The sequence below is a fragment of the Epinephelus moara genome, chromosome 1 (assembly GCF_006386435.1).
Source record: "Epinephelus moara isolate mb chromosome 1, YSFRI_EMoa_1.0, whole genome shotgun sequence".
NCBI classification, from domain to species: Eukaryota; Metazoa; Chordata; class Actinopteri; order Perciformes; family Serranidae; genus Epinephelus; species Epinephelus moara.
The window spans coordinates 44,587,424-44,609,923 of record NC_065506.1 but is presented as its reverse complement, the minus strand read 5'-3'; the positions used below and the strand labels follow the sequence as shown (position 1 = coordinate 44,609,923).

General features: G+C 41.0%; 1 protein-coding gene across 3 annotated transcripts in view; it reads right to left on the bottom strand.

Moving 5' to 3' along the window:
- Positions 1–22,500, bottom strand: part of lrp4 (low density lipoprotein receptor-related protein 4) — a 161,737-nt gene that overhangs the window by 72,437 nt on the left and 66,800 nt on the right. The gene's annotated exons all lie outside the window — the stretch shown is intronic.

The window sequence follows — 22,500 nt, the reverse complement described above, 5'->3', positions numbered from 1 at the left end:
GATTTGTCCACAACTAGGCTGGGGCGGTATAATGGTATCAGAGTACACCAGGGAATTTAGAAATCTGGTTTGATTTTCAATACACGAAAAACCATACAGACACTCATCTTACGCCTCATTTCCACTTACATATGTGACTGGTGTCTGTAGACCTGTAAATATACAGATGATGCCTCTATTGTCCAACGTAAGGAAGTGCATTTCTTTACAGGAACAGGATAGGACCTGCCGGGTACGTGGCATGTTTTGTGAAATATTTAATTAAAAAGACATATGAACAGCTGAACGAGTCATAATGACAATCTGACTGTATATAATGTATAACCATATTGTAGCAGAATAACATTACTCAGATTGACAATGTGTTAAAACAAGATAAACAAGTTCTTTTTGATCATACAAACTCACTTGACAATCAACACAGGCAACTGAATTGAAGGAAATGGCCTGTTAGCCGGTTAGCAACCTGTTAGCTAAGCTAGCACAATGTCATACAGTCTCTCCGAAATCCACTGCAAAAAAATTTTAACGCACTTGAGGCAAATTGCGGACCGAAATATTACGGAGGGGAGGAGTATCGCAGGCACATCGGATATCACAGAGATTCCCATAGGAATTAATGGACTTAGGCTTGCCTTGCCTTTATATCGTTGTGACGCAAATTACACTTTTTACGGCAATATGTTTCGTCATTTGGAGTCTGTCCATCTTTTGCACGGATCACATTAATAAATTACTCTTTTTGGCTTTTTAATTTGCGAAGCTTTTACGGCACTTACAGTAACATAACGAGTTTAGTTGTCGTCAACTCCACCGCTGTCTGTCCACTGCTAACTTTTTATTCACTGGATTAAAATGTGCTATATTGGGATAGGTATCATTATCAGGATATGAGATTTTGGTCATATCGCCCAGCCCTACAAGACCGTATTGCTGAGTTTTAGTTTTGATCTGTTGAGTTAGAATAAAATGTGTTTCACGATGAGTTAACACGGCAATTAAGCTAGTTTTAGTTCGGTGAAAGAGAGAAACTTGGATTCAGAAGGTGTACAGTTATATTTTTCTCTTTAATAAGGAAAATAGATGTATGAGTAGTATCTATTGTGGGACATCTGTGACATTTGCCAAGAGAGCTTGTGGAAGAGCCTACCCACAACTATACAACATAGGTGGGTACAATATAAATTCTCTTATTAGTTCCTGCTACTATACAGGTGGGGCCAGTCCTTTGTTGTATGTTTTAAAGCCCTGATGAAGGCCTGCAGAGGTCATAACATGTTGGCTCTTTTAATGGTTTATCCACTACAGTAAAGGCTTTTTAATACTTCCTTCTTGTTTTCTATATTTTTGAAGTGCCTGGATTGCCTTCCTGTGTATCCTGTTGCTTCCCGTTCTCCATGAGCACCCAACACAAGGTTTTGATCTGCATTTGAATATACACAGCAACCAGTCATCTCTTCCTTTTCCTAATACAAATTCTTTCTTTGACTTAATTAACAAATGTCTCGTGTGTTAAAACGGGCCTAAAGGCAGAGCGAGCCGAAGCTGAGCAAACAGGCAGAATAATCCCCGACCCGTCTCTCATTCCTTCCCTTATTTTATACCTCTGACACTCTGCACCCAAATTATTCATGTTCTTGCATGTACAGAGATTCTCCTCTGAAGCTCCAAACATTTGCCTGCCTTCGTTCTTTGGTTTCCATCTTTCTCTCTTCACGTTTCTCAGGTTTCCTCGATGGTCTTTGCTGTCTTCTTTATTTCTTTGTAAACCAAGCAGGTGCCAAAAGCAACAAAGATCTTAATATAAAGGGTAGTATCATCCAATGTGGTTCAGGAAAGCAGACAGTGTGCATCACTAATGCAGTTCCCTACCACAACATGGGAGGATATGTGGGATATTTTGGTGGCTTGTAAGGTCTTAAAATGTATTTTATTCCTGAATTTGAAAGTATCTAACTTGTCCTGCCCAAACACCATTCTCAAACTAATCCCCTCTGTTCCTCTCATCCCTCTCAGTCTCTTCAGCTCTACTCAGTCTTTATTTGCCTCTCATAGCCGGTCCCGACAGAGGCGGCTTATCTGATTCTAGGCAGCTCTGGTCGGTAGCCAGCGCATATTTCAGTCCGTCAGAGCGGAGTGGTTCTGCCAGCAGAGTTTTTCTTGGCAATGTGTCCGGCGGTGGCCTGTGTGATGGACTCCCTCCATCCTCCTCCACCTCCGCAGTAAACAGACCTCCTGCCTCGCCACAGCCGCAACACCACTCATACAACGCATTCATAAACCCATCAAACGCTCGCTGCGGAATTATGTTTACTAGCTTTCTGAGTCTGACATCACTCTCTATCACCTCATTACAAAGTGTTTATCCTAGTCTGGTGAATCAAACTCAACACCTGTGACCAAAGTCTGTTTATCCATCTTTTCCTCCTTCATCACTGTCTGTCATGTGAAAAAAGAAAGGCTTTAGTTGGTCAAAGTGGATCGTATTTCCCTCTGAAATGTAGAAGGGTTTAAGTGCAAATACATCAAAACTGGAGTTAAGTATACGACTCGTGCTGAATGAACTGCAGACATCATCACAAGACATTTTACTGTCCATCAAGGCAGATTAATGCAGAAACATTTGCTTGTTGCCATGACAAATCTCTGCTTAGTGCTTGACACCAGTGAGAAACACTCGAGCGCTGTCATCCATTCAACCCACACACTTTCTTCTTAAGAGGCTGAATGACAGGAAATACTCTGCGCAATGTGGCCTAATGATGACGTTATAAGACTGTTATGATTATCTGTCACCGTCTGAATGAAGTTAGGATTTCTCTAATGTTACCTCGTCTGTCCCTTTGGACACTCACCTGCAGCAGGTAATTCATCTCTTTCCATAGATTATACTTGGGCTACTAGATATTTACCGGCAAAGGATAGTTAGTTTCAGGCTTGTAAAACAGGATAGGAGGATATCAGTCAACAAGAGGGCTTGAAAAAGACCAACAACAAAAGAAAACTGCAACCTTGAGTCTGAATATAAGAAAGACTGGAGAAAGTACCAAAAATATGCCGTAGTGAATCTCAGAAAATGCAAATGAACTCATAAACTCCACAATCGTATTCATATTATTAGAAAAAGGAGCAGACATATAAAGTCACCTTAGCATCCCAGGAAGCTATGTCCTTCCAGTAAACAGGGCTACAGTTAAAAAGTTTGCCCCAACAGTTGCACCACAGGAAAGGGCCATGGGATGTCAGCCTGTCATTATTGTCATTTTGAGGCCATTTTTTGCCACTGACATTATAATAAAACAGCATAATAATGCAAGTACGCCCTTTCAAAGAGCAATGAGCTATAAATACCCAAGAATGTTCAGACGTTGGTATCAGAATATGAACAACATGTTTTATACAAAGTAATTATCACCAGTTAATATATACAAGAATATAAAAATATTGTACCTATACTAGGGCTGTCAACGAATATTCTAAATTCGAATTTAAATTCGAATTTGAAAAAAAAATGGACCTTCGAATGTGAAAATTGATATTCGATTGTGGAGAAAAAAAAACATCACCGCAGCTGTCCTCTTTGCGAGTGTGCGTTGGCCTGGGCCGCTGCACTGAACGCACTGCATAAACGCCAGGGCCACACCGCCCGCGGAAGTGCTGCTGGTCGACAAGAGGTTCTGCTCCCAGCTGTTGTTTCCGTCACCCCCCGGCTTCGCTCGCGGCTCGCGCAGAAAATAGACCAGGCACCGAAACGGAGCTGCGCGGCGCGGCGCAGCGCAGCCGGTGTGGATGACACAATCGGTTAACATGGGCGGTGTGGCCATGGGTAAGAGAGGGGGGGCGAGCGAGAGGTCGTTTATAACGTAATGTTATAGATAATTGTTTTATGTGTTTTAATGTGTAGGTATGTAAATGTTTTCAAAGACATTTATGTTGAAATAAAAATACCTACAAGTAGTTATGTTTCCTTGTATTAATACATTTACAAGTATGTTTCCTTGTATTAGTTTGCCCTCTTGTGGACATAATGCGAAAAAGAAAAAAAATTCGAATGGTTCGAACCTATGAGTTATTTTTAGAAGGAATATTCGAACGTCATTTTTGAGCAATTTTGACAGCCCTAACCTATACAAAGCCCTACATCGTCTGGGACCGAGCTACATTGCTAACTCCCTTGTTAACTGTTTACCTCCAAGAACACTGCGATCATCTGCTGCTGGTTTACTGGAGGTTCCCAGCAACAACTGGAAGAAGATCTGGGATGCAGCCTTTGTCAGTTATGCCCCAAAGCTATGGAACACACTATCTCAAGATATCAGGGAAGCTTACTCAGTTTCAGACTCAATACAAACTTTGGCCAACTAAAACAAAGCAAGTGATGACTCTTGCGAGCTCCGCCAACACTACAGTAATCTCTGTAATCTGGTTGGTGTGCTGCAGTCGGCCTCCACGGATGGACGGCCTGGGAGGCAGCCATTTTGCTGGTGGATTTATGGAGTAGAGGATGAAGTAGTTGGAGGGTAAAACTATAAACGGCGGACTTTTGGGCTCATTGCCAGGGATAGGCAGGCGAACTATTATCAGAACTATGGAGACTACTATCAGAGCAGCTGCAGGCTACCGGTAAACTGCGCTGTGTCGTCTTTGAAGGGTTGCTTTACATTTATTCGGACTCACGCAAGTAGGCGGGAGTATGGTCAGGAAAAGCTAAAATGTTGATGACATTTGTATGTAAACAAATTTGAGGTTAGCAAAATGATCGAGGTCATTTCCATAAATCTTACAGTAAGTCAATAACGTAATCGACCTTTCGCAGAGCCCCGCCCCTTTGTGATGGTCCGACAAGCTGTCGCAGTAAGCATTGAGCCCAAACTATAACTAACTGCACTCCCTGATTAAATATTATCACATTTTGAGAAAAATGAAAGAGTGATTCCAGAGAGAAGCAGACAGAGGGGTCTGCAGTCTGTGTTTGAAGGATATATCCAGGATGTCAAACTGACTCAGCAGCAACAACAGGTTAAAAAGACAAAGATAGTTCGGAGGTGAGTGTGATTGTATCATCAAAATCAGCCTTCTCAGGTGACCATGGATTTCCATATCAAACTGTCTGATATTCTGTCCAGCAGGTGTCAAGATATCTCACTCTGGATCTAAGTGACCTTCCTCGAGTCCCCAGAAGGACAAAAAAACTGACTGTGTGTTGATGCAGCTTTGATTTTAGATAATAGGGCAGTTTGAAAGAAGTTCAGGCAGGTAATAAACATGCACACACACGTGCATTCGACTGGCACACAAAACAGATTCAACCAGCGCAAACACAGCTGCGGTCGTCTGTCTGGTTATGTGACATTAGATGAATGCGTTTGTCTGCTTCAGACATCAGCAATGTCAACGGTTAATGTACGTTGTCATTGTGAGCGATACAATCAACAAGTCACTTTAGTTCATTTATTCACTTTAAAACTGAAAAAACAGGTTAATTATAAACAAGCAATTTGACAGAAAAACATCAACAAACATCAAAACAAACTGAGGTAACTTTCTTGTTAAGCTGCCAATTTCATTAACAACACTTCCACCTGGCATGAGCTAAATTGTTTTCACCCTTAAAAGGTGGAGTCATGTCTAGGGCTGCCACTAATAAATCTATCAATCATTATTTTCAATTAGTCCAGCAATTATTTAGCCTATAAAATGTCAAACAAAATGACAAGCTCGTACCACAAGTTCTCAGAGCCCCAGGTGATGTCTACAATTTGTTTATTTTGTCTGGCTGTCAAGGTATCCGCATGAATTATTGTAGCTACGTGATTATAAATTACAGTGATAAAGAAATGAAGAAAAGCAAAGCTGGAGCAAAAGTGCTTGACACAGTCATCCCCAGAGCAGTTAGTGGGTGATTGATTCTTACAGGGGAAAACACATCATCTCTAGCTGCCACTTGTAAATCACACAGCTTTTTCCATTTTTGTTGCCTCACCCTCCCGAGAATGCAGCAGCTGTAGCTTTTTTTACTCTCTGATCTGTGAAGGAGGCGTCACATGATGGTGATGAAAATGATGCAGCTGCTAGATTCACATAACCAGCTTAGTCCTGTTCCATGTTTAGAGGTGAACTATGTCGGATTGTCTGTTACCGTTTGTTAACATGCTCACAAGCAACACAAAAGTAAAAGCCAACCCCAGATTTCCACTCATCTGGCATGTTGCCTCATTATATTTGCGTTTCTCTGATGCTGTGTCTCTGGTCACTGCCTTTTTATAAAGCCCCAACCTCACCACCCATAAATGTCCCGAACACAGAAAATAAGAAGAATATAAAAAAATACAAACAGAGGGCAGAGATTCTGCAGAAAAATACACAAATCAATCAACAAGTCAGAACAACACCGATTCTGAGGTACTTAAAAAGTTACTATGGTGACGCCACCTTTCATCTATTTATTTATTTTTTATATCCCCGGTTAAATGTCAAAACCGTATGAAAGTACAGAAAAAACAAAACAGATACCGCCTAAGCCTTATCAGCCCATTAAATGTTCATCAGTTGTTATCACTACCATTACAGGGCTGTACGTTAACTTTTTTTAGCCCATAGCACTGGTGCAGAGAGTGATAATTTTGTAGCACAGGCCAGAAAGTTTGTAGCACAAGAAGGCCTGTCACGATAACAGATTTTGCTGGGCAATTAATTGTGTCAGAATTATTATTATTGTAATTTTGCTGTTTTTAGACCATTTTTTAACTTATATAATGATAATATAGGCATAATGATGCAAGTGCACCCTTTTAAAGAGAAATAAACATTTACTTAACAAGAATATTTAGGAATGCAAAAGAAGAAAATTTAAATATCCAAAATAAAACGTAAAAATATCAAAATAAATAAATAAAGACCTTATAAATACAAAAAAAGTGAGTGAGTGAGTCAGTCTCTGACGCTCAGGTGTGCAATTAAGACACAGCAGCTGTTTTGTTGCCCAAACTACATTGTTAGGTTTCGGGAAAGAAATGTGCGTGTTTAACCCATCCACCAACTTGACTTCCTCCCTACGCAGACGATGTTGCTCTTTACTTAGGCTAGTAAGGCCACTAGAGATCGCCACCTAACAGAAAACATAAATATAGTAGGGGCGGGAATCACCATACGATATTATCACAATTTTATTTTATATTTTATTGCAATATGCTGAGCATTGTGATAAAATATATTGCAATATATTGTGATTAATTAACTGTTTTCAACAGCAAATAATGTCCCCAAACTTTGTCAACATCTGTATTGTCTAATGAGATAAAGTTTTCAGTCTGTTTATTTCACTTCATTGATTTTTTTTTTTTTTTTTTTTTGTAATGAAAAATGTATCTAGTGGAAAGGCAACTGATTATATCATTCAAGTGGGCTACCTAAAGTTTACTTTGTATTTGTAATATTAATAATTTATATAATTTAAAATCAATACTTGACACTGTGTGACGATACGATATTGCCGTACAACAATATCGCGACAGTATGCTGTACTGATTTTTTTACTACACCCCTACAATATAGGAGGCAGAGCAGTGCCATACCTCAAATCTATAACCGATAATGGTCATCTAAAGGACTGGCAACAATCGAAGCAGGTGTTTTAGGGCTGTGCCCAACTCAGAATATTCCTCTATTCCTTCCTTGTGTTCCGTATAGAGTTTTGGAGTTTGAATGGGATGACAGCGATGTTCATGAAATATAGTGAAGAAGCCACGTTAGCCCTCCCTGCTAATGAGTGCTAACAACAAATCAGAATTGTGCAGCAGCATTTCTGGCAAACACAAGATGAACTGTAAATTCACCACTTGTTAGCAGAAGTCTTCATAGTACATGTCCCCAGAAGTACACTGCACACTGACTAACAAAAAAAAGAAGGACAGACTGAAGGAATCTCAGTTGACTAAGGCGCCTCAGACAGATAATTTGAATCCTTGACCTTTAGGGGGCAGCCCTCAGGTGCTCCATAACATAGTCTTTTACCAGACAGCACTGACAAGTTAAATTTTTAGCTGTACCAGCAGCTTTATAGTTCACTCTGTCGGTTGACATTTTCACTCCACAAAAATTTCTCCACCCTTTAGCGGTCACAGTTTTTGCCTTAAGAGGCTGAAATTTATCATGGAGGTCACAGCTATTGCAGATTTACGCTTGTTAAACTGTAAATGTCCCATCCAGATACCAGTCACAATTAATCTTTTTTAAGAGACGAAGATTTATTTCCAAGAGAAAGAATATTAGGAAATATTACATATTAGGACATTGCTCTTCCAGAGCACAGAGCTGAAGATGTCAGAGTTTCTGGAAATAATAAAAATCACTTCCAACGTGTAGCACACCAACTAATGCTCTCCACCCTGGGTCGTTTTAACAGTAATTTAAGGTTAAAACTAATAATTACTTTCATCATTATTCAATAACATTTAAGTAAAATTTATTCATTTGACGATATCTTTAAAATCACATGTGTAATAGAGAATAATAATGTTCCACACCGCACTTTCAAACCTTAATCCATCACCTCTGTTGTGTTTAAAAACACACAGAACACATTTAAAACCTGCTCAAACAAGTTCACACAAGATTTACAAAGTCGGTAAAGCCCGGCCTCAGAAACGATCTCTTTGTCTCTCTTCTTATTTCTGTCTCTTTCTCTGCCCTCAATCAGCCTCTAATCATGTCCTCTTCTGTGTGAACAAGTGTGCTCCCCTCATTTACTGAGCAGGGAGTAAATATTTAGGAAGGAGGCGGAGGAGAGGACCGAGCGAGCATCGGGAGGAGGAGGAGGGGGACGAAGAAAGAGAGGAGGAGGATTATGCTAATGTGTCCAAACAACTACGGTCATATCCTGAGACAGAAAGAAGAAAAGGAAAGGGAAAAAACACAAGCAGAAAGAGACAGGAAGACGGACAAACTCAGCGAAGGAACAAACTCAACCACATGGTGAGAAATAAATGAGAAAGCCTCTGGTAAAAGAGAAGTGAGTCGGGTTTGCAGGTTTCCTGTGGTCAGAGGGCAGAGGTAGGGAGGGAGGAGAAGATGAAGGGACACAGAGAGAAATTGACACATAGAGAAGGAAGGAATGGGGTCCTAATCTTCTCCGCGCCTGCTTTCGGATCAGCTGAGCTCCCGCGGTCACAGCTTCTCTCTGATTGGCTAAGACTGCAGAGCATGGTAGATTAAAGGACAGAGGGGGTATTTTTTATTTTTTGGTGCTTTATATATGTGTGTATGTGAGTTTGTATCAATGCCCTTGTGAGAACCAGTTTGATGTTAAGATTTTAGGGGCAAGGACACTGCGGTTATTCCTCACTTGTTTTGTTCAGGGGACTCGTTTGATCTCACGTTTAGGGTCAAGATGAGACTTAGATTATTAAGCCACAAACATACCTTAAGCCTTTCAAAACCCAATTTACTCTGCTGCAACACACACAGGCTTCAAGACATTTAGAGATTAGAGTCGTCTTCAGAGTTACTTTGCTGAAAAGCTCAAACAAACAGACGGATGGATTTTTGTCAGAAAAATCAACCTGCCTGATAATCATGAGAATCAGGACGTGCCCCACTTTTGCAGCCTAGTTAACAATCATGAAACGTCTGTCATTATGAAATAATCAAGGTTTTAAGTGGCCTTCATTTTGCACTCAGATACAGCGGTGCCTTGAGGCTGAAACTGAAATATAAAATAGCTAAAACTGTCAAAAACAGCCCTGTTTATGACTGAATACCACCAGAAAGTTATTCTATTATTGAGACATAAGCTGTGTTTCAACAGCAAATAAGAAGCAGACACAAGAACCAGCTCAGTTCTGAATTCTTCTGAACGTTGACGTTCATGTCTGGGGGGGAAAAAAAACTGCATTCAATAAACTTTAATACTTTTGAAGGACTTCAATTCAAAACATTTATTTTAAGACTGATGCTCCCCTCTAAATGAACTCGAGAGGTTGCCATTTCCAAATGGGAAGTCAAGTACACTGTGCTTGGCGTGCAATTGGTTGAAATTGTGAGGACACTGTTGCTAGGCAACTGACAACAAAAAACGACTTTGCCTTTTAACATTTTTGAAAAGGGCTTCAGAAACGGGGGATGATTCTGTGTTTCCTGCATTTCAAGACTTTCACATATCTTAATAAACTACAGCTTAAGCGACGATTCATGAGCTCTCAGACAACGTGTGAGTATGAAATGGGGAATACCACACCAGAGGGTTGTTGTTCAAATGGATTCTTCTCCTCTGGCGTGTATAACACCACCAGGAGGCCCTGTTATACCTGACGGATATCCTGAAATGCATCCAATGGAGGGTCCTCATAAGTGTGCATGTGCATACATCTGTGAGTGAGTGTGTATTTGAGTTCATAGTGCACACCCATTTCCCAAACCTCACAGATCTGTGTGAGCCGACAGCGGAGAAAACCAAACCTCACGCAGCGCTTTCAATCACGCACAACAGAGATTTTCCTCTTCCATTTCATCTCACATCCACCCCAACAACACACACAGATACACACACACACACAAACATACACACACAGTCCTTCACATCTATCTCCTCTGCAGCCCTGTCTCCTCACTCTGGCCCAAAGCATTTACTCTTTCACAACCTCAGCTGCTTTCAACTCAGCAGGACTCCAACAGTGTGCCCATGCATCTCTGTGTGAGTGTGTGTGCGTGTGTCCTGCTTCCTTCAATCTAAGTGAAATGCAGAGAGAGAGAGAGAAATAACTTGAAGGATGACCTAAAACAGCAGGGGAGGAGGAGGAGGCGGGAGGAGACGCATGGTGAAACAGCAGAAGATGTATGAGTTTTCCAAGGTTATCGAGCCTTATCTGCTGTGGTTACTGTTGTTATGAACATCCTTTATCAGTGCCTTAATACATTTTATTGCCTTGAACTAGGAGGAGAGATCAGGAAAACTGAGACCCAGATAAGATATGAGAGGAGACAAAAACATAAGTCAGACTCAATTAGACTGTTAGCCTTGTTCACATTCAGGATATCTGCAGAGTTCAGAGGGCCGAATCCACACGAAAATACTGTTCTGGATTCGTAGTGGACAGATCCAGGCTCCCTTGAGACAACCTAAGACTTTTTAACGCACCACACGGGACTAAATTCAACACAAATACCAAAACAAAAGTATATCCAAGAGTTATAAAACACAATTTAAATTATAGGACTATGAATCAGTGTAAGATGATGTCTGAATGTGATAAGGAGGTCAAAACATTATAAATCATCTTGCAACCACCACACCAATTTGGTGTTAACAAGTGTGTCATTTTTAGAATGTAACATCAGTTTTACAAAGCCTCACTGACTTATTCATAACATCAAAATAGCAGGGCATGAGTCAACTGTCACATAAAGCCAAAAATGCCAAAAAGTAATAACAGGCTTGTTTGACATGAGCCAGGCCTGCGCAGAATCGATCACCGCTGGCCGCCACATGATGCATGCTGGTTAGATTTGTGTCTGACTTTCATCCTGACTTGCTCTGACATCATGCAAAAGTGGACCATGATAATCACGAGATCAAGGGGGCCGCACTTTCTAGAGCCAGGCGCCGCAGTTGCTCTCCACCGACTGCATGACCCAGAGTATGATGGGAAACGCTCTAAGCCGGCGACTTCTGGTTTGGCCCCCGACGAACTTGAATGGAATTGAAATGATTTAATCGTGCAGCTCTTCTAGACTTCAAAGTGTTATCAGACCAAATGGATTAAATTCTGCTAATGTAACAGAGTTAATAAATTAGTGATCCCAGTTGCCATTACAAGCTGTCTTTCTGTCATTATGGAGGGTGCACTGGTTTTAATTTCTTGTTACAAACTTGACTGTTTCATTATTGTTATTTACTGTCTTGTTTTGTTGTTTGTCGTGATGTTTTAGGTACCACAGAGATTTCTCTTTTTGAGTGTGTACTTGAATGCCACACTAATGAGCCCATGAAGACTTTGCAGATGCGCCCCCGTGCTCTGTTATGCTGTCAGGATAAGCCCCACCAAAAATACTTTACTTTGTAGTGTTTTATTTGCCGAAAATGTGCCATAAAAGCTTCCGAAAATACAACTTTTCTAGTTTTATATTTACCTGTGCTGAAATATATGCAGGTCCAAGCCAAACAGTGACTGAGGGCTCATTCAGCCCATCAACTGGCCAGGACCGAAAACGGAAATCCATCCCTTTCAGCTGGCTTGGTCACCACAAAAACACCAAAATGCACTGCGCTCTACGTCACTTCCTCTCTTTGGTTCGCTGAATAGTCCGTTTCCCACTGTAAGCGAACTGCACCAGGGTTCACTTTCAATTGAACCGAGACCCCCAGTTTTCAAGCGGACCAGGGATTGCTCGTTTGGTTCGCACCAGAGTTCGAATGAGCGTTCACACCACTCCAAACGAACCGAACTATCCCTGGATGCAGACCAGGGTTCGTTTAAAGTGGAGCAAATAGTGCCAGTGTGAATGTATCCTAAGAGTGGGTCATCATTTCATCTATCCAACACAAGAGTACTAACCTGTAACACTAGTTAAACGAGTAATTTTTGCAGCACTGGGACATAAAATGTGTCCACTGATTAACAGATGTCTCATTCTTAATGTAAGTCTGTGGAGAAAGTCATCTTTGGGCCCAGTGGCATCATCATTGGCTTCAAAGTTTGGCGCACATCCTGAGGACCTGATTACACTGGACATTTTACAATAAAAGATCTTCCTCCATCATACTCAATACTTGTAAAGCGCTTACTTTGATCTTTAATGTTAGATCTTTAGATCCTTCCCTTACTTTACACAGTTAACAGTCGGCGCAGCTGTGGCAGCACCTTCTTCTCTTTTGAGTAAACTTACTAAAGTTCTTTTTTCTATGGGCTGCGACTCTTCTTCACCTCCCTCCTCTCTCACAGGGTGCACTATACACCTGTGGATGAATGCCTCTTCCCCTATCATCCTCTCAGTCTCCACAGCACTCTGGTTGTAGTCATCGCGGTGGCACGGGTCACTGAATGTTCTGGTCAGAGCTAAGTGCTGCATCTCTGCTGCTGCTGTAGGGAGCTGACACATTCAGTTTGTGACTGAAGCGTGTGCTGTCCAACTATCTATAACACACTTAGTATTGTACAAATTGGATTTTTTTGTTGTTGTGTTTTTGATAAACATAGTCGCTGATATGTGAAAATGAACTTCATGAGTTTTATTTCTATATAAAAAACAGGACAAAGACAGTGGAGGTGCGGGCAAACAATGTAATCGGTGTACACTAACTCCGACTACCGACTGAACACAACATAAAGCAATTTCCTGCTCATCACTTTTTCTGTCCTTCTCCCTATTCAGTCAATTTCCACTTCAGTCTGACTCCTCTGACTACACAGCCTTCAACACAACCAACATTGCCATTTCCATAGGAACCACACTCACAAAGGCAGCGCGTAACCTTCCCTCCCCTTATGAGGGTTTATGGACGTGGAGCTGACTGCCAAGAACATAAACATATATTCCTCTAATGGAGCAGCGCTTCATGTCAGAGTCTCTCACAGCTCATACATTTGGCCCGCAATCAAACATAGTAAAGTGTGTTATTCTGACCATGTGCCACCCGGTGCTGTGTACGCCCCCCCCGAGCTCAGACAGCTGAATCAATGAAAAAAGGGGTGTTATCAATTTGATGAAACGTCTGTGAGTTATGCCTTCATTAAATTTCATCAGGGCTAATTAGTGTCCTGTCCTTGAGATGTGTGACCCTGTAACGTGCTCTTCCTGCTCGCCGGCTAAGAGGCACAGATACCTGTATCATCTTCAGTCAGGAAACTCAAAGATGTAAAGTAATCTAATCTTTTTGTTACATCTTTTGTGCCATATGCTCATTTTTGTGCTTTTTTTTCTGCACTGTGGCTCACAGAGATCATCAGCACATCAACTGCCTCATCTTCTCTCTAAGTTTCGGACCGACTTTAGTCCTGTGTACAAAAATGCAGCCTCCTCATTAATTTAAATGAGGGCAGTCTGTTGACCCAGCAGGGGTGCAAACACAGAGGGCACAAGGTCCGCCGCCAAAAAATTGAAACCTGGCTCAACTTTTGGTTGGGGAGAAGGACATCTGTCTTTCAGCCATGTTTATGCAGCGATATTCATTCCAGACAACCCCACAGCAACGTTGGATCAATCTGCTTTTGATCTGAATTACAGAGACTGACCTCCACCCAAAAATGATCACATAGGTTTGTTTGTACAAGCAGCTTATTACAACCCCATTTACATTTTTTGTTAGGTGACCTCTAGTGGCCATAGTATTTATGACGAGAGCAAAGAAGGAAGCCAAGAGATGTAGTATAAAGAGCGACAATGACAACACATTCGCACTCTGACCTCATCACATATCCAGGTTTAGTGCACCCTACTCAGACTTTCGCCACCTTAACTTTCGTTGCTGTCAAACAGCGTTTCCCCCTGACGCTGCAGAGCACTGGTAAAAAAAACAAACAACGGCAACCGGCCTCATATCATGCCAACATGAAAGGATGCCAGAAGTCACTGACCGTGTGCCGAATTCCAACAACTTTGGAGTGAGACCGGGTTGACAAAGTCTGCGAAGGGAAGTGGTGGGATGACGGTAGGGTCAAACAAACACAGGACTTTAACCAAGGAGGCTCTGTGTCCCATGTATAATCAAAAGTCAACACTGAGTTGTGTTTACTTGCCTATGAGGTCAACCTACTTAATGTACTTAACTTGCGTCACAAGTTAAAGCAACTCTTACCTTTCTTGCATTTCACACAGCACTTAGAAAAACTTTGAACATCCACAACTCCCGCTTCCCTCCAAAGTCCCATCCTCCTCCTCCTGCAACTCCACCTCCCTCCAAAGGCCTACTCCCCCCATCTCCATTACGTCCTCATTACGTCTATGATAGACGTAGGCGTTGGCAAGGTAACGTTAGATACACGGAAGAGGAGAGCGAGTGTAACGTAACAAACAAGACAGTCAAACGCTACCCCGGAGTTTTAAAACTCAACCGGAGTCAGTGATGACTGATGAGTTTTAGAATAAGGTTACAGTGCTAACGTTAGATAGTAGCGTTAACGTTACTAGTAAGTGGAAACACACAAGGAAGATAACGTTAATGTTTCAGAGGCTACGCTACAGTAGGCTAACGTTAGCCATTAGCAACTGGATGCTGTGCTGTCATATATAACTATAATCTTTTTCTAAACCTAACCAAGTACTTTTGGTGTCTAAACTAACCAAACTGTGACTGTTTCACAACGTTAATCACATGCTAAAAAACGGCGACTGTTCATGGTCATATAAGTTGTTTTGGGGGTCAGTGGCAAACAACCTATTCTGTCATTTACAGGTATGAGGCATGTTGATCTCCTGCGTCTGGGGGATGCACTAATTTAGTAAACGCTCCTGTTAGCCAAATATAAGAGGTTAGGGACAAACGATCTATGTGGTCTCAATTAGATGCCTGCTGAAGAAGTTTTTCAGATGTATAAAACTGGACTGTTGACTACCCACTTGAGCTAACATTAGTTAGCTGCTTAGATCAGTGTCAGTATGGAGATGCTACACATTGTTAGCTCGGTTCAGTTCATTTTACTGATACCATGACTACCGGAGAAGACAATAATTTCTTCAGATTAACCGGCGTGACAAAACAACAAGTGGTGACTCCCTTCCTCTGACGCTGGCATGATGTCAGAACATGTGTCCCGTCCTCGATTACTCAGTAAGTTATTCATATTCCTTTTAGTAAGGGTCCACGGATTAAAAGAATCAAGTGTTTTTGATAAAATTTAATCCAAGTTATGAATATTGTTTTAACGGGATGAAGCTTTCGTGTCTGTATGCTGGGTGCCGTAACCCTCGAGTGCCAAGAAACGAGTGTCATAATACATAATTGATATGTTATTTAAAGCCTAATTTTTATACAAGTAATATTCATATTGGTTCAAATGAAGAATTTGATCATATTTCCCATTTTTGCTGAACAAATTTATGTAAAAGGAATTTAAGGTCTGTAAAATTCTCTGATTCCAGCTTCTAAATGTGAATATTTTCCAGTTTCTTTACTGCTCTGTGACAGTCAGGATAATATCTTTGCGTTGAGGATAGGCCTGCAACTAACTATTATTTTCATTGTCAACTAATCTGTTGATTATTTCTTCGATTAGTCAACTAATCATTTTATCAAAAAATGTGTTAAAATGTTGAAAAATGTCGGTCTGTCTCTCCCAAACCCCAAAATTATGTCATCTAATGTCTTGTTTCGTACTCACGCCACTCACGTTTTAGCATCATGGGAGAGTGTGTAAAGCTGCCAATATTTGAACGTAAGAAACTGCAATAAGAGTTTTTGGGGTACTTTTACAGTACTTTTCTCTGAAAAATGACTCAAAGTCGACTACTAGAATAGTCACAGATTATTTTAATAGTCAATTAGTCATCGATTAGTCGACTAATCGTTGCAGCCCTAGTTGAGGACACACCAAAACACTGAAGAACATCACCTTTGGCTTTGGGAAACAATGCATTTTTCACTATTTTCTGACATTTTACAGACCAAACAACTTACTTATTATTTGAGAAAATAACCAACAATAAAAATAATCGTTAGATGCAGCCCTAACAAACATAATGCAGACTTGATGTTCTCTGTGAAGGATAACACAACATAAACAAGAATCAAGAGTCTACTAATTGATTTTCATACTTAACAGAGATAAATGGAAATCAATGGCTGCCTGAAACAGCAGGAATGACACATTCAGATATGTAGTTCAATCATTCTAAAATTATCGGCAAAAACACAACCAGTACAAGAGTTAGGGAGATGAAAAATCAGAAACACCCTGGCATGGTGCTTTAACTTCAAATGTTTGTTTTTAAATAGACAGATTTATGATCACCCAGCACCCATCATCCCCACCTCCTTCTACCCAGTGTGGTGCACTACAAACAGACAGATGTTGCATGTGTGGCGAGGAGAAGAGCGGCCGGCTGTAAAGACCATTTCCTCCTCACCGTCACACGCCAGCAACTCCTTTAGAGTTAGATAGAGTTCCTACACTGACATACACAACACCACATACTTTATCCTTTCCTCAAACACACACACACAAGCCGTACAAAGAGAATTCGTGCATGTTCTTCAGTCCCTCATCAACTCTTCTCCACTCCCTCTTTGGTCTCCGTGCAGCCATGAAACTTTATATGGGAGAACACAAGCACACGACACAAGCACACGCACAGAGCAGCCACATCTGCACTACACAATTTCCACATGATTCCCACATCGTAATTAGATCAGAAGTTTACACGGATAGCTTCATGGCCACAGTCGGCCACTTTGCCTCCGCTCCTATTCTTCTGAGTCTCACACACACACATGCTCACAAACACACACAGGCACACATTCCTCCATTGTTACTCAGGACAATTGTGCTTTCTCTAGAAATTGTTGAATTAGTGTAAAAGCTAAATACATTAAAGTTCAAACACAGTCTGGATGCCACAAACTACACTGCTACGATTCTGCTGAAAAGAGATATTCGTCTGTGTTTGTGTGTGTGTGTTTGTATGTGTGTGTGTGTGTGTGTGTGTGTGTTCATTGTGATTCTGCATTCTCACGGTCACACACAGAACGTGGAAACTGCTCTCTCTCCGCCTTGTGTCTCCATATATTTAATAATTCACTGTGATTAGAAGACAAGAACATAAAATTTTACTCCTCTGTTTTACGATCTGACTTCTTAATTCAATCAGTGTAATAGAAGCAGAGTCACATGGGCCTCGACTCTCCTCACTGACACAACAACACACACCACGCAAACACACACTGAATGTCATTCAGGTAGTTTGTTTCGTCATCTGAGGAAATAAATCTTTTGGTTAGCTTAAAAGTCTTAAAATCTGATGCCTTTCTCTACTGGATTTACTCTGCCTGATCTTTGGAGTTACAGAGGTGCTCATACTGTATCGATACGTGATTATTTGATGCATTATTAAGTCTACAACCGAGCCAAGTTCCCAACCTTTTCGGCTTGTGCCCCTTAAAAACAAATCAGCTTCTATTTGCAATCCTTCATCACAGGTTACAAAAAGATAATGAACATTGTAAACTTAAATTCTGAGTAGTTCAAAAGTGTAACGAGAGATTTTTCCTACATAGATTGGTTCATTTGAAAGATTTTCAGAGGCCTAGAGAGGTAAATGTTTGCATCATTTCACAAGAAAACTATCAGATTAGAAAAATGTACATTTAATCATCTTATGACCCCCAAAGTTCATCTTCAGATTGCAACTTTTGTCAGAATAACAGTCTAAAACTCACAGATATTTAATATAACATGGAGAAAAGCATCAAGACATCACATCTGACACATCTGAGAAGGTGGAGCCAGAGGATGTTGCCTGATAAACACCCTTCTTTGGGGCAGCAGGAGCTCAGTCCATAAGGAATTAAGTTGGGAAGCGGAGGGTCATTGGTCCAAGACCCCATCCTGACCAAGTGTGGAATGTGGACTGGCAGCTGCCGAGGTGCCCCTGACTAAGGCAGCCCCCTCGCTTAATGCATGTATAGATCCTGTCTGTGCATGTGTGTGTATTCCAGGCCTCCAACAGCGCGAAAAAATGAATTCCCACCCGCATTAATAAAGTATACCTCCTCCAGTAATTGAGTATCAAAACGGTTCCCCATTATTTGTTTCAGTACCAGCCTAAGTGTAGATTCAAACATGCCATAAGTATCCAGATAGAGATACTTAATTTCTTTAGTTGTTCCCAACTTACAAATCTGAACCTGAAAAGGCCACAATTTCACAAGTTTCAAATTGCTATAAGATTTGAAATGTCTCTATTGTGCAACTAAAGTTAATCTGGGGACTCTCAGTGCCAGATGGATTTTTTAATAGAGATCACTTGGACGAGCGGAGGCACTAGCAGGACAGTACATTTGTGTGGGAATAAATACTTAAGGGTTATGCCTGTATTTTTTTCAATATTGGGCCACTGCAACAACATGAATCATGACTCCCTAAAATCTCGGTATTTCATTCGGGGGCAGTGTGTTGTGTACCTGATGCGCATCCTCGTCAGCGCCCATCGAGTAGTCTCAGCACTATTTGGATAAGCTACTAAAATCGTAACCTAAGAAGTGGTTTATTAACCTAATCTTTGCTTAAACCCCAAGATTAAACCTAAAGAAGAACCTAATGCATTTTTTGTGATCATTGACTGACGAAGATAAACTTAGACCTTGAACTGCTGGGACAGCTGAAACTGCAACTAGACTTCTTGAAACTACCTGACTGCTGCTACTCTCTAAAACTGACCATCATAACATTATACTGAAAATAAATACTGCAAAAGTACATTGACATTTTTATGGACTTAATTATGTCCAACAACAAGAATCAACACAGATGAGGGGGCACCTTTATACTTGACATGCATCAAATAAAGTGATCTCATATTGTAGCTATGTGTGTATTATTCAGTCTAGTTTGCCTCATTTTTCAACCTTTAGTCAAACTTTTAATTTTCATCAAACCAAAATAATTCAGGATTTTTGATGTATATTGTTATAAAGGTGCATGGAAGTTATCATATACAGTAGAAACTCATGAACATGCACTCAGAGCAGGGGCTGAGATGGTCAAGAAGGTTGCCGAAGCTTGAACTGCTACATGCCGTAAAATAACATCACCTACAACTTCCACATGAAGTTTTCAGGGAGTCCCAACATGAATCTCTGTGATGATATGAGCTCTGTGGTTACGAGATTGACTGGAGTAAGTCCAGGAGGAGGGGCGTCCGGCTGCAGAGCGGTGGACCAGAGAATCGATCAGACGATACTAATGGATTAGGAAGGTCCAGCTAGATGCTCTGATATCTGTCAGCTGCTTCCATGTGTCTCCTTAAATAAGTAACGTAACGCAGATCAATACGTGGCAATCAGGCTCACTGAACATTCAACCGGCCAGAGATCAATAACACTTAGCATCCCCTCTCCCAACCCCTAACTAGCTTAATGTGACAGAGGAAGACTGATGGAGACAGAACATCAACACACACACAAACACAACCACACACCTCTCAAAGAGGCTTAGGGAGTGTCAAACAAAAGGGCAGCGTCTACTTCTCTACTCTATGAGCCAGCGGGGGAAAAAATGAAAAAGGAGAACCTCACATTGACATTTCACATCGATACGCAGAAGTGTAAAAGAGGAGCAGTGAAGATCTCCTCCACTTGACATGCTCTGCAGGAAAATACTCCTGTCTGGCTCTGCTGCCAAGACTTCCCTCCAGCCAAACGCCGTCTGGTGCCAGAAGTCACTCAAGCATTTTTCTGCACGGGGCATACACCACGCAGAGCGCCTCGCTCTGCCTCTGCACCAGAAATACTACCCCGCCTGGACCAGTGACCCATTCACTGTTTCACTGGGTGATGATGGGATCCATATGGGCCCAATTATATTTTTTTCTTACTATTTTGGACTATTTATGCAGGAAAACTCTGCCTGAGCACACTTGTACCTTTCTAGCAAAAATTCAGAAGTCACGCACTTAACGCAAATTTGCACCAGGGAGCTGCCAAGCACAACTGGAGGCTTGGTTAAGTGGTGGGAGTTGAAGGCCTTGCTCGAGGGGAGATATTCAGACGAGAACTGCTGATTTATTCTGTACAAACATGACTTATGAAGCTGGTTCAACCAGTAAGTTCAAGTTAGGTTTTAAAATTAGAGAGAAAAACCTTTAAAACCAAAATCACATTAGTACAAATTTAATATCCATCCAGAAAGAGCTATATAAGAAATATAGCTAGGGCTTAAGTTAAAATAAAATCTTGGTTGACAATCGATTGCTTAACTGGGGAGAAAAAAATCTACGTTATCTCTAGATTAACTAAATTGGCCACGTTGCGCCAACAGCACTCAATCCAGTAGCTTGTGTATCCATCAAAGGTTAGCATATATTTTTAATTCTTTACGATATGAGCACTGCATATCTACACTGAAATACAAATGCCAATAGTTTGCAGAGGCACTGAGCATCTGTGCTAAGCGCTACATGTTTAGTGTTTTATTCTGGTTGCTAAGAGTTGATAAATGTTCATCTTTGGGTATACTGCTGAGCATCACTGTCACTTTTTATCCAGCTGTACTATTACAGAGAAGGAGGGTGGGATAAACATCACAACACATTTAGCACAAGTTAGGGCTGGGTGCTACGGCCGTAAAATAAAATTATGATCTCTCAGGGTATTTTTGCAGTAACGATATTCTGATATTCTTGACAATATAACAAATAGGTTTTTTTTTTTTAAAAATACTATTAATTTAAGAAAATAGAATTGTAACAAAATAAGTGATACAGTTTTACAGTTTGCCTTCAAATAATTAATAAAGCCAAACAAAAATGATCTCTCATTTCTTTAGTTTGTGAACAACAACAGTAACTTACAATATCAATAGCTGAACTAAATAAAATCGACCACAAATTACACATTTAAACAGCTCCCAAATACAAACAATGTCCCCTGGGATCTATATATATAAATCAACAGCTGATTTCCTTCTTTTAGTAAAGTCCTAAATGACTGGGTTGTTTTTTTCCACCTGGACCTTTATGCTCTGCCATTTCTCCTCTAATCATCACGCTGTAACCTGTGACAGGCTGTTATGATACCACAACTATCACACAGTCACATATATGTTGTTTATTGTCGAGCTGTGAACGTCACGTAGGTTTACATTACCAAAGGTTTATGACACAATCACTTGACGACACCGACTCCCGTGTGTGCACAGCAAGAGAGGAGAGGGAGAGACGCTGTGCTGCTGCCAGAGGAGCCGCTGAATGAGTTCCCTCTGAGTCGCTAAAAGAGTCTGAGAAGTGCGGGGCTGTTCATAAAACATTCAGGACGCCACAGTTTATTCCACACTACTGAAGCTGCTCCTCTTTTTGGAACCACCGCGGAGTCAGTAATAATTTCGCTTTCAGCCATGCTTGTTGTTGCCGTGGGTAACAGTATGAAGTCAATATGTCAACAAGTCGAAATATAGTGAGTATCACAAGATGAATTTTCCATATGATATTAAAAATTACACGGGTATTAACGTGAACACGATGATATGGCACACCTTTAGTACAAGTGCTAAACAACAACGTACTGATAGCTATAGACTGGCGGGGGGCCGTCCTCCCATCAGCCTTCTATTCATCAGCACTTTACCTTATGCTAACATTCAAACTTCCGTGTATATTCTGTATCACAGTAAGCAACCATAGCATCCCAGCTGAAAAAACGCTGTGCTTCCAAAGCACTGTACTGCTCCCAGCTGGGCGTTTTCAAGAGAGCACCTGTCGTTTTCAGCTGGGGTCAGAAAAGAGCATGTTGACCAACCAATCAACCTTCCGACCAGAAGGTGTCAGCCCTAAATACAGCAGTAACAAACAGTTGAG